This window comes from Macrotis lagotis, chromosome X, assembly GCF_037893015.1.
Source record: "Macrotis lagotis isolate mMagLag1 chromosome X, bilby.v1.9.chrom.fasta, whole genome shotgun sequence".
In the NCBI taxonomy this organism is placed as follows: Eukaryota; Metazoa; Chordata; class Mammalia; order Peramelemorphia; family Peramelidae; genus Macrotis; species Macrotis lagotis.
Genome location: NC_133666.1, coordinates 122,692,074 through 122,698,149, shown reverse-complemented (window position 1 = coordinate 122,698,149; position 6,076 = coordinate 122,692,074). Strand labels below are relative to the sequence as shown.

Below are 6,076 nucleotides of genomic sequence, written 5' to 3'. Positions count from 1 at the left end.
AATATAGGAAGATGAGTCTTCTGATTTCAGGTTTAGTATTCTATCCATTGTACCACTTAGTTACCCAGATACGCTGTGTTCTGAGCTCAAATATCCAAAACCTCTCTAACTTAGTATTTGTTTCCTATTGGCCCAAAATAGGGAATGATGAAGCAATAAAGTATAACTTTAGCAGGGTATTATATGAAAGAGTTAAGAATTATTTTGGGGGGCGGCTAGGTGATGCAGTGGATAGAGCACCGGCCCTGGAGTCAGGAGTACCTGGGTTCAAATCCAGCCTTAGACACTTAATAATTAGCTAGCTGTGTGGCCTTGGGCAAGCCACTTAACCCCATTTGCCTTGCAAAAACCTAAAAAAAAAATTATTTTTGGTAGACTCTTCAAAATTTTTGGCATCCCTCCCTTCAGATAGGTTGGGAAATCAGTTCCTTGTCTTCATTGTTGTGCTGCCTCCAGCACTAGTCTCACTTGTTTCGATCCAGCTACTTTTCTTATTCTCTATTCCAATTTATATATCCAATAAGCATATTTAGTACTGTGAGGGCAGAATCTAAGTGTGATGGGTCAAATGACATTGATGGTGAAAGTAATATAAAAATGCAGATTATTTTAATTCCTATTTGTTGCCCTTCCATTTTCATCCTTAAATGCCATTGTGATAGAAATTAAAGTTCCCTTTAGATGAGGTTCCTGTTTATGGAACAAAACCTGTTTGCACAAAGTCTCCCAGAAGAGATCCAGAACTGATTACACATTTGGTCTAACTCTTGCACACAGGAAAAACCTAATTAAATGGAGATTAAGCACGTGCCTGAATGTGTAACAGGCCCTGTTCCGAGGTAAGCATTTGATATTTATTATTTACTGATCCGAGAGGAACAAATTGGGGCTAGAATTAAAAGAGACTAAATTACTTTCAAGAAACCACTAAGTTCCTTTAATTATGTCAAACCTTTCCCACCAACAAAGGCTCATCTTTTTTATTAACAATAGCATACCAGTGTCACATGGCTGTGAGGATTAGAACCCAACAATTTCTAGAAAACTGAAAATTAGTATTGCACAGGAAAATGAGGTAAGTGCATGGTGAATGTGTGTGCACTGTAACAAATAAAACAGAAAAAGTGGAGTCTAAAATGGTATAAGTGAAGTGCTCATCTGCTAAGAGGAGCTGCATCCATCAAGGTTGATCAACTCACAGTGTTGTTAATGTGCACAATGTTCTCTTGGTTCTATTCCCTTTGCTCAACATCAGTTCCATGCTTCTCTAGAGCCTGACCACTCATGGTTTCTTATAGAACAATGGTGCTCCATTGAAGATTTTATTCAAGTTTTGAGTTTTACAATTTCTCTCCAAATCTTGCTTCCCTCCCCCACGGAGAGCAATCTGTCAGTCTTTATTTTGTTTCCATGTCATACGTCGATCCAAATTGAGTGATGAGAGAGAAATCACATCCTTAAAGAAGAAACAAGAAGTATAAGATAACAAGATCAGACAATAAGATCTGGGTTTTTTTTCTAAATTAAAGGGAATAGTTCCACTGCTCTCCATTCTCCATTGCAGACAGTCCCAAATTGTCCCTGGTTGCTGCACTGATGGAACAAGCAAGTCCATCAAGGTTGAATATCACCCCCATGTTGCTGTTAGTGTGTACAGTGTTTTTTCTGGTTCTGCTCATCTCACTCAGCATCAGTTCATTCAAATCCCTCCAGGCTTCCCTGAATTCCCATCCCTTCTGGTTTCTAATAGAACAATAGTGTTCCATGACATACATATACCACAGTTTGCTAAGCCATTCCCCATTTGAAGGACATTTACTTGATTTCCAATTCTTTGCCACCACAAACAGGGCTGCTATAAATATTTTTGTACAAGTGATGTTTTTACCCTTTTTCATCATCTCTTCAGGGTATAGACCCAGTAGTGGTATTGCTGGATCAAAGGGAATGCTCATTTTTGTTGCCCTTTGGGCATAGTTCCAAATTTCTCTCCAGAAAGGTTGGATGAGTTCACAGCTCCACCAACAGTGTAATAGTGTCCCAGATTTCCCACAACCCTTCCAACAAGGATCATTATCCTTTCTGGTCATATTGGCCAGTCTGAGAGGTGTGAGGTGGTACCTCAGAGAAGCTTTAATTTGCATTTCTCAAATGATTTACAGCAATTTTTCATATGGCTATGGATTGCTTTGATGTCATCTGTAAATTGCCTTTGCATATCCTTTGACCATTTGTCAATTGGGGAATGGCTTTTTATTTTAAAAATATGACTTGGGCTTCCCTTCCTGGATTCCTCCCCCCGAGTCCCAGTGTCCCTCACTCTCCCAGGCCGCCATGTTTTCCAACAGAACCGGGCTTTGGCTTCCCCCATAAGGAAATGTCCAGGGCCAATCCTGGAGCTCTAGGGCCATTGCTGCTAAGGAGCCCGAGCTAACCAAGCTGGAGGGAGACCCTGGCGTCCAGCAGTAACTGGCTGGCTGGGGTGAACCTGGTGCTGGTGATGGCCTATGGGAGCTTGGTGTTTGTGCTGCTGTTCATTTTTGTGAAGAGGCAGATCATGCGCTTTGCTATGAAGTCTGGAAGAGGTCCTCATGTCCCTGTGGGACACAATGCTCCCAAGGATCTGAAGGAAGAGATTGACATCCGACTATCCAAGGTCCAGGATGTAAGGTATGAACCCCAGCTTCTTGAAGAGAATGATGCCAGACTTTTGCATCTGGAGACACCAGGAAATCAACATTGCTACAACTACTTGTACAGAATGAAAGCATTGGATGCCATTCCTGCCTCTGAGATACCATTCCATCCTCATTCTCTGATGGGCAAGAATTTCCACACCTATCTGCTGGAGCTTCAAAACACAAGTATCCCCTTCAAGGTTGTCCACAAAGCTCTCATTGAAACCTTGCTAGATGGCTATGAAACAGCTCGATATGGAACTGGTGTCTCTGGCCAGACTGAATATACTATCAGGAAGCACTGAGTGAACTGGCTGCTTCGTGAGTTGTCAAAGTTCGAGGTGGAAGTTCCCAGCCACAACACTAGTCAGCAGCTAAGGATCTAACACAGTCTCCTGAAGTTTCCTCCCCAACAACTATCCAAGTCACTTATCTGCCCTCCAGTCAGAAAAGTAAAAGAGCTAAGCACTTCCTAGAGCTGAAGAGTTTTAAGGATAACTACAACACCCTAGAGAGCACTCTCTGACTGAATTTGGGGATAGCCAAAGTCAATATGGTTCTGCTATGAGATTCCAGTCTTAGTACCCAGGGATTTCTCCAGGGCAGGAGACAGCAGTATTATCCTTATTATGCTCAGAATTTTTTGAAATGTGTTCTTGGAAATCCTTCCTTAGCTTATCCCTTTATCTGTTGTAGAACTTGAAGTTCCATGAAGCCCTTGGGAATCTCCCTCTCCAAAAGCATTTTTATGGAGTTGAATCCACATATTTTTCTTCTGTGTCACTTCCTCCTTACCCATTTTATTATTGATCATAATTATTTTTTGACCTCTCCCAAAAGCAGATTTATTCTAAATAGGTTAGTGGGGGTAGGAGAGGGGGCACTTATGTTAGAAGTGGAAACCATATCTTACCTACTTGGATGGGGACTCTAGCCCATGGACATATTATTTAAAATTGTGGTGTGAAAAAAGGTGGACAGGAGCTAGGGTGTTATACTTAAAACAAACCCTATTCAAATTTGTGTTGTGTTTAGTGTACTGCCTTGCAATCAAGATGAGACTTAGAGGAACTGATGTGATATAGCCACTAATTCCATATTCTCCTTCCCCTGCCTCCCCAAGAAGTCACTGTACTAGTCTTTCTTTATAAAATGGTTATTTAATAAAACAGCTGGAAAAAAAATATGACTCAGGGCAGCTATGTGGCGCAGTGGATAGAGCACCGGCCTTTGGAGTCAGGAGTACCTGGGTTCAAATCCGACCTCAGACACTTAATAATTACCTAGCCATGTGGCCTTGGGCAAGCCACTTAACCCCGTTGCCTTGAAAAATCTAAAAAAAAAAAAAGACTCAGTTCTCTGTATATTTTAGAAATGAGTCCTTTGTTAGTATCATAGAATAGATAGTTTACTGGCTATTTTACAATTATTAAAAAATCAGGGTTCATTTCCTGTCCCCCTAGCAACCAAAATTAAAAGGTAGGCTATCAGTGAAGATATGTGTGGGTAAAGGGGACCTTCCTGGTTTGGAGTTTACAACAATGATAAAGCCCCAAGTCTAGATCAAAAATAAAACAAATGGAATGGAAAAAATGAAGACATTGGTATTTAAATAATACAGCATAGGGAAAGAAGAATCGATGTATACAATGAGCCTAACTGTAAACAACTAGATCCGTAAAAACATTTCAGAGACATAGAAGCAAATGAGATAGCTTATTTTTAAACTAAATATACACATCTTTTAAAACAGTTTATGGCTTCACGTTTGAATGCTCTTTAGTATATGTTCATATTTTGTTGAGATCCTTAAGTTTAAAATATATAATTTAGAAAAGGAAAATAATATGGTGCTTTTAAATTAATACAAAAAATCATTTGGGGAGGGGAACAGCAGTCTAATTCTGAATAAATTTGAGTTGGCATTGGGGTATCCAAATATTCTATAGATAAATGGAAATGTTGGTAGAGAAATACTGTAATCTTTTTTCTTTTTCTATATTAGAAACAAGGGGGGCAGTTAGGTGGCGCAGTGGATGAAGCACCGGCCCTGGAGTCAGGAGTACCTGGGTTCAAATCTGGTATCAGACACTTAATAATTACCTAGCTGTGTGGCCTTGGGCAAGGCACTTAAACCCCATTTGCCTTGCAAAAACCTAAAAAAAATGTAATTCAGATAAATGTTAGAATCCTTTTCTGAATTGACCATATGCTGACAAGACAAATCCCCTTCCATTAGCAAGGAATATACCTAACAAGGGCTCCTCCTCAATTAACTGTTAAAAGTTAATCCTTAAAACCATTAATATTTCTCCATTCTACATTGTACTAACAAAGACTATGACTCGAAGCAAAACTGGCACCTCCAAGTTAGGATCCATGAGGCTAAAATTCCTTGTGCTAACAAAAATTCTGAAACTGGTGCCTCCAAGTTATTACAAGTTCCTTAAGGTTAAAATACAACTCTGAACTAAAGAAAACCTCTTCAGATATTTGCAGGGACATCATCTTATATGTCAAGTCACTCTTTAGTCCCTTTATGGTACCACTCTTCCCACACAGCATGCTAAACTCCCTTTAAAAAGCTCTGTCCCATCTCTGCTAGGCTGTTATTCTCAGCCTCTGGCTGTTTTTCCTATCTTCCTCTCTCTTAATTTCACAGTTTCTATTTTTTTAAAAATCACTTTCCTGTTGCCTCCTTAAAGAACTCTGAATTTATTTGTAACTTTTGTGCATAAACCTGTGAATTAAAATCTATGGCCTTACTATCCTAGGTCAGAGAGCTGCATGATTTCTTGAGTTCCCCTTTTACCAGTTGAGCCCAATTAAGTATTGTTTCCAGAAGAAATAAAACTTAATTGAGAAAACAAATCTTAACCCCCATAGTATCCCCAAATGACTCTTGGTCCCCATGGAGATCACAACACCCTGCTTTTACCCTATAAAGAGTATGTTTCCCAAACTACCTGCTGCTTGGCAAAAAAGAAGACTGCACTTGTATCATTGCTGGGAAAAATTAAAGAAGGCCCTCTAAGCAGATGAGATGGATCCCCTCTACTTCATGTATGGGAGGATTTGCCAGAAATTTGGGTAGGTTGCAATAATGATTGGAGGAAACATCCAAATGGAGATCAGACTGAGGTGAGACCCTCAATTATAAATAGAACAATGGCTGGTCTTCTTAATCCCATCAAGATAGCCTCTATCTTCATGCTTTAAAGGTCTTTTGCAAATGATAGCCAATTCCTTTTACTGGAATGTATGATTTTAGGCTCTTTCCCTCTTCCTGGGTTGCCCTAGCCCTATCCTGGATTGGGGAGCTACCATTAGCCAATTGTAATGTTGGAAAATTCACCTTCTGATAATTAAAACTAAAAACCCTACCATAGGATTCCATT

The 6,076-nt window shown here is 39.8% G+C and overlaps 1 pseudogene; it reads left to right on the top strand.

Annotated features, from left to right (window-relative positions):
* The first annotated feature begins 308 nt into the window (after positions 1-308).
* On the top strand, positions 309-4,720 carry LOC141497616 (protein C1orf43 homolog pseudogene; annotated as a pseudogene).
* Positions 4,721-6,076: the final 1,356 nt, after the last annotated feature.